The sequence below is a fragment of the Capricornis sumatraensis genome, unplaced genomic scaffold, assembly GCF_032405125.1.
Source record: "Capricornis sumatraensis isolate serow.1 unplaced genomic scaffold, serow.2 scaffold7, whole genome shotgun sequence".
NCBI lineage: Eukaryota > Metazoa > Chordata > Mammalia > Artiodactyla > Bovidae > Capricornis > Capricornis sumatraensis.
In genome coordinates, this window is record NW_027184618.1 from 6,073,933 (window position 1) to 6,092,821 (window position 18,889).

Below are 18,889 nucleotides of genomic sequence, written 5' to 3' on the forward strand. Positions count from 1 at the left end.
GGACAGGTCATACAGACATTCACAAAAACTTGATGAGCTTCTTGGAGACGATCGCTTTCACTGATGTCGCTGGTCACTGGGCAAGGACAGCAGAACAAAGGGATCGATTGCATGGGATTGAGTGCACTGCTAAACATGACCGCAAGTTTCATGGCTTTTTGTCTCACGTATTGTTGACTTTTAATCTGTGTTTTCAGGTATAAAGACGCACTTCTCCTCGTGTTACTGGTCGTTTAAAACGATCTAGTGGTTTACTCCTGCATTTTTTCTCTCTGCCTCATCCCTCCAGAAACTGGAGACTCTTGGGTTCTGAACAGCCTTATCAGGTAAATAAAAAGACTGTCTCCCAACATATACAGAACTCTCAATGGATACTGGGGAGCTCTAAAAGTAAATCCACCCAACTGATGTCAGACTTATGGCATCTATTATGTTTCACTGAATATTAAGTTCCGGTTTTGTTAATTAAGGCCTGTATTTACTAAGACTCACGTCTTAGATCAGAGAAGGCAATGGCACCCCACTCCAGTACTCTTGCCTGGAAAATCCCATGGACGGAGGGCCTGGTGGGCTGCAGTCCATAGGGTCACTAAGAGTCAGACACGACTGAGTGACTTCACTTTCACTTTTCACTTTCATGCATTGGAGAAGGAAATGGCAACCCACTCCAATGTTCTTGCCTGGAGAATCCCAGGGACAGGGGAGTCTGGTGGGCTGCCGTCTATGGGGTTGCACAGAGTCAGACATGACTGAAGCGACTTAGCAGCAGCAGTAGCAGCAGCACTTTTTAGATAGCTCCTTGTGGTTATTTTACATTGCTGCTGCTGAATGCAGAGCATCTGAATGCAGAGTTCCAAAGAATAGCAAGGAGAGATAAGAAAGCCTTCCTCAGCAATCAATGCAAAGAAATAGAAGAAAACAACAGAATGGGAAAGACCAGAGATCTCTTCAAGAAAATTAGAGATACCAAGGGAACATTTCATGCAAAGATGGGCTCAATAAAGGACAGAAATGGTATCCACCTAACAGAAGCAGAAGATATTAAGAAGAGGTGGCAAGAATGCACAGAAGAACTGTACAAAACAGATCTTCACGACCCAGATAATCACGATGGTGTGATCACTCACCTAGAGCCAAACATCCTGGAATGTGAAGTCAAGTGGGCCTTAGAAAGCATCACTACGAAAAGAGCTAGTGGAGGTGATGGAATTCCAGTTGAGCTATTTCAAACCTTGAAAGATGATGCTGTGAAAGTGCTGCACTCAATATGCCAGCAAATTTGGAAAACTCAGCAGTGGCCACAGGACTGGAAAAGGTCAGTTTTCATTCCAATCCCGAAGAAAGGCAATGCCAAAGAATGGTCAAACTACCGCACAGTTGCACTCATCTCACACGCTAGTAAAGTAATGCTCAAAATAATCCAAGCCAGGCTTCAGCAATACGTGAACCGTGAACTTCCAGATGTTCAAGCTGGTTTTAGAAAACACAGAGGAGCCAGAGATCAAATTGCCAACATCCGCTGGATCATCAAAAAAGCAAGAGAGTTCCAGAAAAATATCTATTTCTGCTTTATTGACTATGCCAAAGCCTTTGACTGTGTGGATCACAATAAACTGTGGAAAATTCTGAAAGAGATGGGAATCCCAGACCACCTGACCTGCCTCTGGAGAAACCTATAAGGGACCACTCTTCCCAGGTGCGTGCTTTGACTTCTATATGGGACGGGGCCATGGAAGGAAAGTGAACCCCAGCATGGATACTCACCCACACTCAGTTCCCTCCCTGCACCTCAGTGTCCATAATACCAGCACAGTATTAAAGAAACAAGCAACAGTATTCAGGATATGTCACGGTGAACTAAACCTAAAGACCTCTCCCTTCTCAGGATGCAGCTCAGTCCTCCACACCTCTCTCTCTGCCTTGAACTTGTCAGGCTGTAGGGGAAGAGTTTGCAGAAGCTGAAATTCACCCCAGGCTCAGAAAATGTCAGAAATAGTCTCACTCATCAGAATAAGGAGGGGAGTTTGGGGCAGTGCTGGCTGAGTCCAGGGTGAGGGAAACCTCATCCCCACGTCATGGTGGGATTAGATAATGCTGCCCTGGAAGCCCCTCCTCTTCCAGATGGAGCTGTAATGAGATGTGCCAGGACTGTCACTCTTCCTCTGCTTTTCTCGTGCTCTGGAGCAGGGTTGAGAATGAGGACCACACACTCTCAGCTCTGAGGGCTGCAGTGTGGAGCATGGAGGCCCCTGAGGGCTGGTCCACCCCTGCCCTGGAGAAGAAGACAGCTCATAGTACCCGCTTCTGCCAGGGAATGGGCAGGGGGCATGTGTTTGTGTGCAGTCCCCTCACTGTCTGAGGGTGGGACACTGCCCCTAGTGTCGGATACAGGGAAAGGAGGCAGGGGCAGAGGTGCCCATAGATGGTGCAGTGACCAAGGAGCCCCTGGTGTCCCACCAGCATCTACAGCCCCAGAGGAAAGAAGTGAGGGGCCGTTGGCTCCTGGTAGCCCCACCCCCAGAGTTTCCCCTCTACTCTAGCTTCCAGAACCCAGAGAGAGGGAGGCCACTGGGCTCCCTGACAGAGGGCCAGGCTCTCAGAAGCAGCAGAGCCTCCAAGCAGGCAACCTTCACCTCTCCACAGTGTAGTTAATCGGCTTTCACAGGGCTGGGAGCTCTACCTATGCATGTGGCCCAAGGAGGCTCCCAGGTGACAGGTGGCACTCAATAGGCCCAAGGGCTCTGCTGCAGTCATAGCAAGTCTCACCTGTCATCAGCCTTGCTCAGCCCAGAGCCCAGACAGGGAGGAAGCCAGCAGACAGGATGTGTCACCCAGCAAGCGGGTGGAGAAGGGTGCTGTCAGCTTTCCTCCCTGGGACCCATCTACACAGGAAAGTGTTAGTCACTCAGTCATTTCCAGCTCTTTGAGCCCTGCAGGCTCCTCTGTCCATGTAATTTTCCAGACAAGAATACTGGAGTGGGTAGCCATTCCCTTCTCCAAGGGATCTTACTGACCCAGGTATCGAACCCAGGGCTCCTGCATTGCAGGCAGATTCTTCACCATCTGAATCATGATGGAAGCCCTGGAAAGCAGGGAGACAAGAGCAATTCTTAGAGCGATTCGGTCTCTGTGTCACAGTCACTAAGGCTGTGGAGAAACCAGCTCCAGGAGGGGCCTCTGGTCCAGCTGACAGCTGGAATGGCCCTGCCCCCATGCCTGTTAGGACCCCACATGTGAGACAAGGACCCCCACACACGGGGCCAGGTCCAGGTCTGCAGGGCAGCATGCACAGGCCTGCTTGTGCTGAGGTCTCTACCTGGAGCCAGGTCTTGCCTCTGGACCCCATCCCTCAGGGTGGGCACAGCAGTGGGGGCTCAGACAGGATCTAAGGGAGCAGCTGGGACTCAGGGCACAGAGTGGCCTCCAGAGCTCAGGAGAGAAGGAAGCCCAAAGCAGAGACTCTGAGCCTGGGTGCTGCCTGGTCCTCTCAGAGACATCGAGAGGTGAGTGCTAAGGATGGGGGGAGCTGACCCTGAAGACACCTGTGGGGATAAATGACACAGAGGGCCACCAACAGAACAGCAAGGAGCCAGAAAGAGAGAATCCCTGTGCCCTTCTCTTGCTGAAAGGGGCAGAACAGCCAGCAATGGAGGCCCCCTCACTAAGAGTCTCCACACAGAGACCCACACTGTCCCCACATGGGGACCTCCTGCACACCCCCTCTGAGAAATCTCATACAGAGACCCACACTGTCCCCACATGGGGACCTCCCGCACACCCCCTCTGAGAAATCTCACTCAGAGACCGCTCAGAGCATCCCACAGAGATGTCACTGTGAGACCCCCCACGCACACACCTCACAGGTGTTCTTTAGGATCTGAGTATCCACCCACTGACAGGTCCTTTATGGTGGGTCTGATGTCAGTTAACAAACTGGCAGCACAGGAGAAGGACCAGAGATGGTGCCCAGCCCCAGCCCCAGCTCCTAGAACTCCAAGACATCCAGATATTGTCAGCCTTGGCCTAAATGGCATTCTCTGCTTGGGGACATGCTCATGACTTCTGTCCTTTTTAACCATTGCCTCTGAACAGAAGAGTCACGGTGTTCCATGTGCAGACCTGCAAAAGTCTTTCCTCCACAGACCTTCATCAGCTTCAGCTCTGCCCCATGGCTTCGAGAACCACAAATTTTAAACATGAGTTAAATGCTGCCAACCTCCAATGAAAGAGTCTTATTTGTCCCATTTATTCATCTCCCTGTCAGATGGTGCCAGTATGATATTGTTTTATTTTCTGGATGATAAGATCTGAACTCATGACAAAGGTTTCTTTACTTTGGAAACAAGGTAAAGGACAGCAGCAAATGGGCTCTAGGAATAAAATAAACCAGCAACAAGGTGTGTGGAGTTTCACTTACCTCCCGGGGGGCATGCAACTGATACAGCATTTTGTACATAACAGCTTGTGTCAGGCTTGGGTTTTAAGTTCAAATGCAACAGCCTAAAATTATGTGTAGGTTTTTCAAATGAATCATATACCTGGCAATATTCCTTTTTGGTTCCCTGCAAAAAATACTTATTTTTTCTCACAATGTGGTAATGCCCTCAAATGATATTATGCATATTTCCAACATATGATATAATCTTAATGTCCAAGTAACATAGCTTAACCTGATTAACTATTTAAGAAGCCTCACTATTTAAATAATTCTTTTAAAATGTACAATTTCCAAGACTCAAATGGGCTCAATTCTATGTTCATTACACGGTTAAAAAAGGATACATTGCCTCAAATAGTGTGGAATTTACAAAAGATACCATTTAATCTTGCTTGATATATACACATGGTCTAATAAAATGACCAGAAGGGACTCCATATCTGAATCGAAGCAAGTTTACATAAATAATCAAAGTGTGCATTAACATACACCAGGGGTACTGCAATCATCAAAATCCTCACATTGTATATCCAGCCCTTTCCAAAGTGGAACTTCAGTGATATCACAGTCATACTTCTCATTACTCATAAGCAACTAGTTTCCCTGCTTTGGTAAAACTGACTTAATGATAGCTGCCATGCATTTATGATTCTTAAGTCAGATTATCTGCATGATGACAATCTTTCCTCTAAGAGAAGCAGGGTTGATATGAGGGCTCTTTTGGCCTATTTATGTCAATCAGGTGGTACTACAGGTGGCACTAGTGGTAAAGAACCTGCCTGCCAATGCAGGAGACATAAGAGACGTGGGTTCCATCCCTGGGTTGGAAAGATCCCTTGGAGGAAGGTATGGCAACCCATTCCAGTACTCTTGCCTTGAGAATCTCCATGAACAGAGGAGAACTGTACACAAAAGCTCTTAGTGACCCAGATAACCATGATGGTGTGGTCATTCACCTAGAGTCAGACATCTTGGAGTGTGAAATCAACTAGGCCTTAGGAAGCATTACTATGAACAAAGTAAGTGGAGGTGATGGATTTTCAGCTGAGTGGTTTAAAATCCTAAAAGATGATGCTGTTAAAGTGCTGAGCTCTGTATGCCAGCAAATTTGGAAAATGCAACAGTGGCCACAGGACTGGAAAAGGTCACTTTTCATTCCAATCCCAAAGAAAGACAATGCCAAAGAATATTCAAATGACTGTACAATTGCTGTGAAGTGAGACACTGACTCACATGCCAGAAAAATATGCTCAAAATCCTTCAAGCTAGGCTTCAGCAGTATATGAGCTGTTAACTTCCAGATATACAAGCTGGGTTTAGAAAAAGCAGAGGAACCAGAGATCAAATTGCCAACATCCGTTGGATCATTGAAAAAACAAGAGAATTCCATAAAACATCTACTTTTGTTTCATTGACTACACTAAAACCTTTGATTGTGTGGATCACAACAAACTGAGGAAAATTTGTAGAGATGGGAACACCAGACCACCTTATTTGTCTCCTGAGAAACCTGTATGCAGGACAAGAAGCAACAGTTAGAACTGGACATGGGACAACAAACTGGTTCCAAATTGGGAAAGGTGTATGTCAAGGCTGTATATTGTCACCTTGCTTATTTAACTTATATGTGGAGTACATCATACAAAAGGTAGGGCTAGATGACTCAAGGCTGGAATCAAGATTGCTGAGAAAATATCAATAACCTCAGATATGTAGATGACACCACTTTAATGGCAGAAAGTGAAGAGGAACTAAAGAGCCTCTTGATGAAAGTGAAAGAGGAGGGAGAAAAAGCTGGCTTAAAACTCAACATTCGAAAACAAAGATCATGTCATCCGGTCCTATCCCTTCATGGCAAATGATGGAGGAAAAGTGAAGGTGGTTCAGATTTCATTTCTTGGGCCCAAGATCAATGTGGATGGTGACTGAAGCCATGAAATTAAAAGTGCTTGCTCCTTGGAAGAAAAGTTATGACAAATCTGGTGAGTGTATTACAAAGCAGAGACATCACTTTGCTGACAAAGGTCCTTATAGTCAAAGCTATAGTTCTTCCAGTAGTCATGAATAGATGTGAGAGTTGGACATAAAGAAGGTTGAATGTTGAAGAAGTAATGCTTTGAACTGTGGTGCTGGAGAAGAATCTTGAGAGTCCCTTGGACTGCAAGGAGATCAAACCAGTCAATCCTAAAGGAAATCAACCCTGACTATTCATTGGAAGGATTGGTGCTGAAGCTTCAATACTTTCGCCACCTAATTTGAAAAGCCAACTCATTGGGAAAGACCCTGATGCTAGGAAAGACTGAGGGAAAGAGGAGAGGCGGGTGACAGAGGATGAGATGGTTGGATGGGATCACTGACTCAATGGACATGAGTTTGAGCAAACTCAGGGAGACAGTGAAGGACAGGGAGGCCTGGCGTGCTGCAGTCCATGAAGTCGCAAAGAATTAGACAGGATTTAGTGACTGAAAAACAACAAAGAGGGCAGCTAAAGTTTGCTGAATGTCCTTTTTATTACATGGAACCCCAAATGCTGTAAATAGAGAGTTTCCAAACTAGCTGTCAAATGGCTGCAGATTCTTCCCTCTTTTGTTTGTATAATCGAATAACAGATCAATCAGTGTGAGCAGGGATGATTTTAGAAATGGCTTGTAATAGTCAGTCGTTATTTTGGAAGACTTTTAAGTTGCTGTGCTGTGCTTAGTCTCTCAGCCATGTCCCAACTCCTTATGACCCCGTAGACGGTAGCCCTGCCAGGCTCCTCTGTCCATGGGGATTCTCCGCGCAAGAATACTGGAGTAGGTTGTTATGCCCTCCCCCAGGGGATTCTTCCCAACCCTTGAATATCATCCTGGGGGTTTTCCGTTTTGCTTCCTGCATCCATTTGGGGACCTCCCCCAGTTCTGCCAACATGTGTACAAGCTGAGAAAGATCTAGCACTTTGGGGTCATAGGTCCTGACAATGACTCTTAGCTCTTCAAAGAACTTAGGGGGCTCTTTCTTAGGTTTAAAGAACTCTTTGACTGGAGCTCTCAGTTCAGTTTTGGCCAAGGAGTAAAGAATACCTGAGGGCGTTCACCTGCAACCTCAGATACAGTTATTTTTAAATGATAATTTTTAAATATACTCTTTAAATTAGAAAAGTAGTTCAGACAGAGAATTAGTAAAACATGAGTACTCATGTGAAAAAAGACAAGGTAAGGTGGGCAGTAGGATTTAAGTCTTTATAGTGTTTTGATTTAGGTACATTTTGTCTCTTTAATTGTTTATAAACTTATTTTTAATTGGAGGATAAATGCTTTACAATGTTGTGTTGGTTTCTGCAGTTTAACAATGTGAACCAGCCATAAGAGTATATATATATTCATCCACTCCCTCTTGAACCTCCCTCCCACCCCGGCTCTTACCACTTCCCTAGGTTGTCAAGGAGCACCAGGTTCAATTCCCTGGGTTATACGGCAACTTCTCACTAGCTAACTATTTTACACGTGGTAACACACATGTTTCAATGCATTCATTAGCTTTTTGTACTGAGTCCTGAAACGAAGCTATTTTGGAATCTTGAAACCTTCTGTAAGCTTTTATGTATCAATTAAAGTTGGCATCTCATTCACCTTGTCCACTTTGGGATCCTATGCTCTCTAGGGTTTTCCTTAAATGAACAATCTTGTCTAACTGGAACACCCCCCACAATGACTACTGTAATTCTAGATCAATATTAGTAAAATTTTGCCATCTTCTAAATATCTATAGCCTCGAGGTCTACAGCTCTTCCATATAAAATATAAAATAAGCAGGTGTGCCAGAAGGTGGCATGCTCAGCAGTGTAAGGCTCCCATACTTCTTTAGCTAGCCTTGGTCATCCCAAAACAAGACAAACAAACCTGTACCATCAGCACTACCTGAGAGATGCTACTATGACCTGGCCAAAATAAGGCCTGGCGTGCACAACCACCAGTTCTTAGAGAACCTTGTATTGAGAAAAAGGATAGAACCAGCAAATCCCTGGAAATGGGGACTACAAAGAGACTCCATGCAAAATGGAGAACTAAAGCTGCCACCGCCAGTTCTCAGCACAGAATCTGTGCTGATACTGATTCCAAACACATGGGGAAGTAGAGACTACATTGTCAGTTTCCAACTTGGAATCTAGCAAACAAAATTAGGGGCTAGGGTTTACCACTCAAAAATAGATTGGGAACATGTGTATACCCGTGGCAGATTCATGTTGATGTATGGCAAAACCAATACAATATTGTAATTAGCCTCCAATTAAAATAAATAAATTTGTTTTTAATAAATATATTAAAAAATAGATTGGCAACAACCAAGAAATGTTACTGTGTGCTGGAAATTTGATCTAATAGGCTATTGGTTTGGCCTCAGGCAGAACGATCTGCCAGACAACCTAACCTGCCCTGAAAGGAAAGCCAATTAAATTAGGGGCACAAATGCCAAGAGAATGGAGTGCAAACCAAGAGGAGCTTACTAACAACCTCCATGAATGGCAAGAAAGACAGTGAACTCAGAGGATGTGTGGGCACCACAGTTGTTTCTCTTTGTCACCAGATTTCATCAGAAATTCCCTTGAGATCCCATCATTGCCACCGGTACATTAAAAAACAAAAATTAGCTAAGTAAATTTGAAGATTTACTTCGAATTTAAAACAAATGACTCTACTAAATGATTCATGTAACCAGGCAGCATTTAATTCAGAAGACAGATACTCCAAGGAGGGACACATCACGGAAGGCTTTTAAGGTAAGGAGGGCATGACAAGGAAATAAGTCATCACTGTGTGAACAAGTGTAACATCAGTGGAGGAAAGTAAACATCCAGGTGACAATGGCTTCTCTTTAGCTAAACGGAAGAATTTTCTATTAGCTGGGTTTCTTGTTGTCCGAAAGGGAAGTCTTCCTCCTCCAGCTGGAGTGGTAATGTGACTGCACTTGTTTGAGAATGCAAGGGATATTTCTTCCTGTTGGGTAATTGAGGATGGATGACACGGCATGAGAGCTCCCTCTACAGACCTTACACACTCCAGCTATAGTCAAGGTTGGCTTTTCTTTTTGTTGTTGTTGTTTTTGATATAAATTTATTTATTTTAACTGGAGGCTAATTACTTCACAAAAGTGTATTGGTTTTGCCATACATTAACATGACTCCGCATGGGTGTACACGTGTTCCCCATCCTGAACCCCCCTCCCACCTCACTCCTTGTACCATCCCTCTGGGTCATCGCAGTGCACCAGCCCCAAGCATCCAGTATCATGCATCGAACCTGGACTGGTGATTCATTTCATGTATGATATTATACATGTTTCAATGCCATTCTCCCAAATCATCCCACCCTCGCCTTCTCCCACAGAGTCCAAAAGACTGTTCTATACCTCTGTGTCTCTTTTGCTGTCTCACATACATGGTTATCATCACCATCTTTCTAAATTCCATATATATGCATTAGTATACTGTATTGGTGTTTTTCTTTCTGGCTTACTTCACTCTGTATAATAGGCTCCAGTTTCATCCACCTCATTAGTACTGATTCAAATGTAAGGTTTGCTTGCCTTAAATTTCACAGCATGTTTTGTTAGCAGGAGGTTTCACACTGAGGGAGAAAAGGACAGAAGACTCATCATTAAGATGGTTCAGAAATTCTTGGGGGAATCCATGGGAGGCAGAGGTAGCTGTGGGGTCAGCTGGTGTTCGCACTGATCACATAGCTCCATCTGATGGTGTTGCAGCTTCCTGTTGAGCCAGTGCAGTTCAGTAATTCACTCTTGTGCAAACCTTTGTGATCCCATGGTCTGCAGCATGCCAGGCCTCCGTGTCCATCACCAACTCCCGGAGTTTACTCAAACTCATGTCCATTGACTTGGTGATGCCATCCAACCATCTCATTCTCTGTCATCCCCTTCTTCTGCCTTCAATCTTTCCCAGCATTGGGGTCTTTTCAAATGAGTCAGTTCTTCCCATCAGGTGGCCAAAGTATTGCAGTTTCAGCTTCAACATCAGTACTTCCAATGAACAGCCGGGACTGATCTCCTTTAGGATGGACTGGTTGGATCTCCTTGCAGATCAAGGCACTCTCAAGAGTCTTCTCCAACACCATAGTTCAAAAGCATCAATTCTTTGGGCATCAGCTTTCTTTATGGTCCAACTCTCACATCTATACATGACTACTGGAAAAACCATAGACTTGACTAGACAGACCTTTGTTAGCAAAGTAAAGTAAAGTAAAGTCACTCAGTCATGTCCAACTCTTTGTGACCCCATGGACTGTAGCCTACCAGGCTACTCTGTCCATGGGATTTTCCAGGCAATAGTACTGGAGTGGATTGCCATTTCCTTCTCCAGCAAAGTAATGTCTCTGAAGCTCAGACGGTAAAGCGTCTGTCTACAATGCGGGAGACCCAGGTTCGATCCCTGGGTTGGGAAGATCCCCTGGAGAAGGAAATGGCAATCCACTCCAGTACTATTGCCTGGAAAATCCCATGGACAGAGGAGCCTGGTAGGCTACAATCTATGGGGTCACAAAGAGTCAGACACAACTGAGCGACTTTACCACTTCATCACAGGTTGGTCATAACTTTCTTTCAAAGGAGTAAGGGTCATTTAATTTCATGGCTGCAATCACCAAATGCAGTGATTCTGGAGCCCAAAAAAATAAAGTCTGCCACTGATTGCACTGTTTCCCCATCTATTTCCCATAAACTGATGGGACTGGATGCTATGATTTTAGTTGCCTGAATGTTGAGCTTTAAGCCAACTCTTTCTCTCTCCTCTTTCACTTTCATCAAGAGGCTCTTTACTTCTTCACTTTCTGCCATAAGGGTGGTGTCATCTGCATATCTGAGGTTATTGATATTTCTCCCAGCAATCTTGATTCCAGCTTGTGCTTCATCCAGTGCAGCGTTTCTCATGATGTACTCTGCATATAAGTTAAGAAAGCAGGGTGACAATATACAACCTTGACGTACTCCTTTTCCTATTTGGAGCCAGTCTGTTGTTCCATGTCCAGTTCTAACTGTTGCTTCCTGACCTGCATACAGATTTCTTAAGAGGCAGGTCAGGTGGTCTGGTGTTCCCATCTCTTTCAGAATTTTCCAGTTTGTGGTGATCCACACAGTCAAAGGCTTTGGCATAGTCAATAAAGCAGAAATAGATGTTTTTCTGGAACTCTCTTGCTTTTTCAATAATCCAGCGGATGTTGGCAATTTGATCTGGTTCCTCTACCTTTTCTAAAACAAGCTTGAACATCAAGAAGTTCACGCTTCACGTATTGCTGAAGCCTGGCTTGGAGAATTTGGGGCATTACTTTACTAGCATGTGAGATGAGTGCAATTGTGCGGTAGTTTGAGCATTCTTTGGCATTGCCTTTCTTTGGGATTGGAATGAAAACATCTTTTCCAGTCCTATGGCCACTGCTGAGTTTTCCAAATTTGCTGGCATATTGAGTGCAGCACTTTCACAGCATTATCTTTTAGGACTTGAAATACCTCAACTGTAATTTCATCAACTCCACTAGCTTTGTTCATAGTGATGCTTCCTAAGGCTCACTTGACTTCACATTCCAGGATGTCTGGCTCTACGTTAGTGATCACACCATCGTGATTATCTGGGTCATGAAGATCTCTTTTTGTGTAGTTCTTCTGTGTATTCTTGCCATGTCTGCTTAATATCTTCTGCTTCTGTTAGGTCCTGACCATTTCTGTCCTTTATTGAGCCAATCTTTGCGTCAAATATTCCTTGGTATCTCTTGTTTTTTTGAAGAGATCTCTAGTCTTTCCCATTCCATTGTTTTCCTCTATTTCTTTGCATTGATCGCTGAAGAAGTCTTTCTTATCTCTTCGCTATTCTTTGGAACTGCATTCAAATGGGTATATCGTTCCTTTTCTCCTTTGCCTTTCACTTCTCTTTTCTTAGCTATTTGCAAGGCCTCCTCAGACAGCCATTTTTATTTTTTGCATTTCTTTTTCTTGGGGATGGTCTTGATCCCTGTCTCCTGTACAATGTCATGAACCTCCTTTCATAGTTCATCAGGCACTCTATCAGATCTAATCCTTTGAATCTATTTCTCACTTCCATTGTATAATCGTAAGGGATTTGGTTTAGGTCATACCTGAATGGTCGAGTGGTTTTCCCTACTTTCTTCAATTTGAGTCTGAATTTATGATGCTACACATGGACATCACCAGATGGTCAATACCGAAACTAGATTGATTATATTCTTTGCAGCCAAAGATGGAGAAGCTCTATACAGTCTCCACTTTACACGTGAAGAAACTGGGCACTGGAGAATGAATTGGAATGAGGGCAGGGCTACAGACAGCTGGGCTCTGAAGCCTGATTCACCATCTCAGGCCACCATAGGAAATGCCCTCCCCCAAGTTTATCAACTCAGGACATGAGTATTGTGCTGAACTGAATTCAGTTGATAACATTATCTGAAAATGTGGGCAGGCTATTTACTTATGGAATTAATTCAGCCATGCAGCCATGAAATTAAAAGATGCTTACTCCTTGGAAGAAAAGTTATGACCAACCTAGATAGCATATTCAAAAGCAGAGACATTACTTTGCCAACTAAGGTCCATCTAGTCAAGGCTATGATTTTTCCAGTAGTCCTGTATGGATGTGAGAGTTGGGCTGTGAAGAAGGCTGAATGCCAAAGAATTGATGCTTTTAAACGGTGGTGTTGGAGAAGACTCTTGAGAGTCCCTTGGACTGCAAGGAGATCCAACCAGTCCATTCTGAAGGAGATCAACCCTGGGATTTCTTTGGAAGGAATGATGCTAAAGCTGAAACTCCAGTACTTTGGCCACCTCATGTGAAGAGTTGACTCATTGGAGGGGACTCTGATGCTGGGAGGGACTGGGGGCAGGAGGAGAAGGGGACGACAGATGATGAGATGGCTGGATGGCATCACGGACTCGATGGACGTGAGTCTGAGTGAACTCCAGGAGATGGTGATGGGCAGCGAGGCCTGGCGTGCTGCAGTTCATGGAGTCACAAAGAGTTGGACACGACTGAGCAACTGAACTGAACTGAACTGAAGCGACTTAGCATGCAAGCATGCACACACAAGTGGGACTTAATAGATGTAGGACACTGCATGGAATACAGGAGTATATACATTCTTTTCTAGTGCACATGGAACAAATCAAGTGCTAGGCTGCAAAACACGTGTCAACAAATTTAGGAGGATAGAAATGATGTCAAACATTTTTATAACAACAGTATAAAACTAGAAATTAATTATAAGAAGAGTTAGAAAAAACAAAACATATGGAGAGTAAACAACATGCTACTAAGAAAACAATGGGTCAAAAAAGAAATGAAAGGAAATCAGAAACTAACTGGAAGCAAGTGAAAATAAAGGCACAGCTTCCCTAAATCTATGGGATGCAATGAAAGAAGTTTTTAGAGTAGAGCAATACAAATCCTGAAAGACGATGCTATGAAAGTGCTGCACTCAATATGCCAGCAAATCTGGAAAACTCAGCAGTGGCCACAGGACTGGAAAACGTCAGTTTTCATTCCAATCCCAAAGAAAGGCAATGCCAAAGAATGCTCAAACTACCGCACAATTGAACTCATCTCACATGCTAGTAAAGTAATGCTCCAAATTCTCCAAGCCAGGCTTCAACAATATGTGAACCATGAACTTCCTGATGTTCAAGCTTGTTTTAGAAAAGGCAGAGGAACCAGAGATCAAGCTGCCAACATCTTCTGGATCATGGAAAAAGCAAGAGAGTTCCAGAAAAAACATCCATTTCTGCTTTATTGAGTATGCCAAAGCCTTTGACTGTGTGGATCACAATAAACTTGTGGAAAATTCTGATAGAGATGGGAATACCAGACCACCTGACCTGCCTCTTGAGAAATCTGTATGCAGGTCAGGAAGCAACAGTTAGAACTGGACATGGAACCACAAACTGGTTCCAAATAGGAAAAGGAGTACGTCAAGGCTGTATATTGTCACCTTGCTTATTTAACTTCTATGCAGAGTATCTTATGAGAAACGCTGGACTGGAAGAAGCAGAAGCTGGAATCAAGATTGCCGGGAGAAATATCAATAACCTCAGATATGCAGCTGACACCACCCTTATGGCAGAAAGTGAAGAGGAACTCAAAAGCTTCTTAATGAAAGTGAAAGAGGAGAGTGAAAAAGTTGGCTTAAAGCTCAACATTCAGAAAACGAAGATCATGGCATTCAGTCCCATCACCTCATGGGAAATAGATGGGGAAACAGTGTCAGAATTTATTTTGGGGGGCTCCAAAATCACTGCAGATGGTGACTGCAGCCATGAAATTAAAAGACACTTACTCCTTGGAAGGAAAGCTATGATCAACCTAGATAGCATATTCAAAAGCAGAGACATTACTTTGCCAACTAAGGTCCATCTAGTCAAGGCTATGGTTTTTCCTGTGGTCATGTATGGATGTCAGAGTTGGACTGTGAAAAAGGCTGAGCACCGAAGAATTGATGCTTTTGAACTGTGGTGTTGGAGAAGACTCTTGAGAGTCCCTTGGACTGCAAGGAGACCCAACCAGTCCATTCTGAAGGAGATCAGCCCTGGATTTCTTTGGAAGGAATGATGCTAAAACTGAAACTCCAGTACTTTGGCCAACTCATGCGAAGAGTTGACTCATTGGACAAGACTGTGTTGCTGGGAGGGATTGGGGGCAGGAGGAGAAGGGGACGACAGATAATGAGATGGCTGGATGGCATCACGGACTCAATGGACGTGAGTCTGAGTGAACTCTAGGAGCTCGTGATGGACAGGGAGGCCTGGCCTGCTGCAATTCATGGGGTCGCAAGGAGTCGGACATGATTAAGTGACTGAATTGAACTTAACTGAACTGAATACAGGCCTACCTTAAGAAACAATAGAAATCTTAAATGAACAACCTAACCTACTAGCTACAGGAATTGAGGGGGAAGAAGAAAATAATGGAGATCAAAGAGGAAACAATAAGAGAAAAAACAAAATCTTCATAGAAAAATAAATGAAACCAAGAGCCAGGTTTTTGAAAAGATAAACATAATTCAAAAACCAGTTTCATAAAGAAAAAAACAGAAAGAACACGACTGAACAAATAAAAAATGAAAGAGGAGAAATTATGACTGATATCATAGAACTTAAAAAATCATACAATACCACAAACAGTTATGTGTAAACAAATTGAACAGTGAGAAGAAATGAATCAATTTATAGAAACATGATCATCCATCACTGAATCAGGAAGAAATAGACAATCTGAGCAGACTGATCACTAATAGTACAGTATAACTGAAATAGCAAACAAGACAATCCCAGCAAATAAAAGTCCAGGACTGACAGCTTCAAAGGAAATTCAACCAAACAATGTACACTGTACCATACAATGTAAATAGTAATGTAAACTGGTGAAGTCACTATGGAAAATAGTATGGAAATTCCTCAAAAAATTTAAAATATAACTACCATATTATTCAGCAATTTCATTTCTGGGCATTTATCTGAATAAAATGAAAACACTAATTTAAAAAATATATGCACTGCTACGTTCATTGTAGCCGATATTTACAGTATTATTTACAGTAGCTCATATATGCAAGCAACTTAAGTTCCCAATAGATGACTGGAGAAAGATATGGGGTGTGTGTGTGTGTGTGTGTGTGTGTGTGTGTGTATTGCTGCTGCTAAGTCGCTTCAGTCATGTCTGACTCTGTGCAACCCCATAGACAGCAGCCCACCAGGCTCCGCCGCCCCTGGGATTCTCCAGGCAAGAACACTGAAGTGGGTTACCATTTCCTTCTCCAATGCATGAGAGTGAAACGTGAAAGTGAAGTCACTCAGTCGTGTCCGACTCTTCATGACCCCATGGACGGCAGCCCACCAGGCTCCTCCTTCCATGGGATTTGCAATGCAAGAGTACTGGAGTGGGGTGCCATTTCCTTCTCCGGTGTGTGTATTACTCAGTCATAAAAAAATGAAACCTTGCCATTTGTGATAACCTGGATGAACCAGAGGGATGCTAAGTGACAAAAGTCAGAGAAAGATAAATATTTCATTAGTTCATTTACATGAGGAATCCAAAAACAAAAATATAGACAAATATAACAAAACAGAAACACATTTATATATACAAAGAACAGATAAGTGATTGCCAGAAGAGAAGAGGTTCAAAGAAGAGAAATGGTGAGGGTACAAATTTCTGCTTGGAAAATAAATGTCATACATATGGACATTTATTCTGGTTGGAGTCATAGGTATGAAATTGTACAATGTGAAGAATATAGTCAATAACTGGGTAATATCTCTGTATTACTGATTGTAATGAACTTAACATTGGGATCATTTTGAAATGTCTAGATATATCGAATCACTGTTTTGCATAACAGGTACTAATATAGTGTTCAGGTCAATTATACTTCAAAAACAAACAAAATCTCATAGAAAAGAGGATAGATTTGTACTTGCCAGAGGTGGGGAGTAAGTGGAGGGGGAAATTAGACATAGGCAGTCAAAAGGTGCAAATTTTCAGTTTCAAGATAAATACAAGCTCTGGATGTAATGTACAATATGATAACTATACTGAACACTACTTCCCTGGTGGCTCAGATGGTAAAGAATCTGCCCACAGTGCAGGAGACCTGGGATGATCCCTGGGTCAGAAAGATCCCCTAGAGAAGGGAAAGGCTATCCACTCCAGTATTCTTGCTTGGAGAATTCCATAGACAGAGGAGCCCAGAGAGTTAAATCTACAGGGTCTCAGAGTCAGACATGACCTAGCGACTGAGCACACCCAGCACGTGAGCTGACGGAGAGCCTCACCAGAAACCCAAGAGCCTGTGTCCCTCTACCTCCTTCCTCAATCCTACACCAAGTTGCTAGGTCTCCCAGTAAGAAGCTTGTCCTTGAAAGGGGTCTGACTACATATTCTCCCAGCTTCCAGTCATCCTACCTCCATGTGCTGACTGTGACCCTCCCCTTTGGGACACTGATGGGCCCTTGAATATCCTCAACCACTGTGAGGTACCAAGAACAAAGAGTGTGGCTGAAAAAAAACCACAAAATTTTAGAAACAATCAAGAACCCAGGCTGAGCTGATTGGTGAGTCTCACCTTCAATGTGAAACTACTCTGTCAAGACTGGGAGAGGTGGCTATCCTATCTAATGTGGAAAACAAGGATACAGAAGACCAAGAATTGCAGAGCACAGCCATAGAAAGAGGTTGACTTGTTCTTGGCAAATAGGTCTACCAGCATCTTGGGGCCAGTGGCTGTGGAATAGCAGAGGTCCCAGAAGGAGAGGTGGCTGAGGAAAAAGTACATGGGTGTTTGCAGCTGGGGGTCCATCCTAATCAGGGTGATCATTCCAAGATTTGCCAGAAGATTGATGAGATAAACAAGGAGAACCATGGTAAATAGGGGCACTTTGTTCTCAGTGTTCTCAGTAATTCCCAAGAAAATGAATTCATTCACGGGGAAGCAATTGTCTCTGCCAATCCTTCTTTGCTCTTGTCTATACTCTTGGAAAAATATTTTTGAAAGTAAATAACAAAGATGCATGGATAGGTAACACTTCTGCACATCTGCAAAATATCATAAGACAGAACACATTTCTTCTATAATTGTGTTTTTGTATTCAGAAAAGCATCCAGTCATGTGCCCACTCTTTAAAGAGGCAAAGCTATCTACTGGGGCTTCTCTGTTGGTTCAGACCATAAAGCATGTGCCTGCAATATGGAGACCCAGGTTTGATCCCAAAGTCAGGAAGATCCCTTGGAGAAGGGAATGGCTACTCACTCCAGTATTCTTGCCTGAAGAACTCCACGGACAGAGGAGGATGGTGGGCTACAGTTCTTGGGGTCACAAAGAGTCCAACATGACTAAGTGACTAACACTTCTTCAGCTATCTATTACCCAATAACAAAAATCACCTAGAATAGACTGTTGAGAAACTGAACCAAATCTATTATGTCATTTATGAGGCATGTTATTTCCTACAAGGTCATGTCGGAGTCTGACTTTTTTTATCTCAATGGATATATTTGAATTAATTTACCTCTCTTTTCCTCTTCAAAATAATATGAACAAGACTCTAATGTATTAGAGATGTTGAGCTGTAGATGGGGTTAAGGAGTCTCTACACTTGAAAGTATTTACATGGAAACAAAATGGGATTACAGTGTTAGTGTTTCTCACTACATGATTGGTTTAAGAATATTTGTATTAATTCCTAAAATAATGACCATGTCACTGAATAATAATAATGATCACTATTTTGTTACTGGTTTTATGTTGTGTTTAATAGTTAGTGAAACATCTAAGTGTTATCAACCTTTATTCCTAGTAATTTATTATTGATTTGTCACAATGCTCATTACCCCTTTGCAGAGATAGTTGTCAAAAATCAAGTTGCTTGATGAGTGAAAGAAAAGATCTAAAGGGAATTGAAAAC

General features: G+C 43.2%; 1 pseudogene; it reads right to left on the reverse strand.

Moving 5' to 3' along the window:
- The window catches only part of LOC138072344 (olfactory receptor 5W2-like), a 150,556-nt pseudogene extending 132,559 nt beyond the window's left edge, over nucleotides 1-17,997 (reverse strand).
- Between the last annotated feature and the right edge of the window lie 892 nt (nucleotides 17,998-18,889).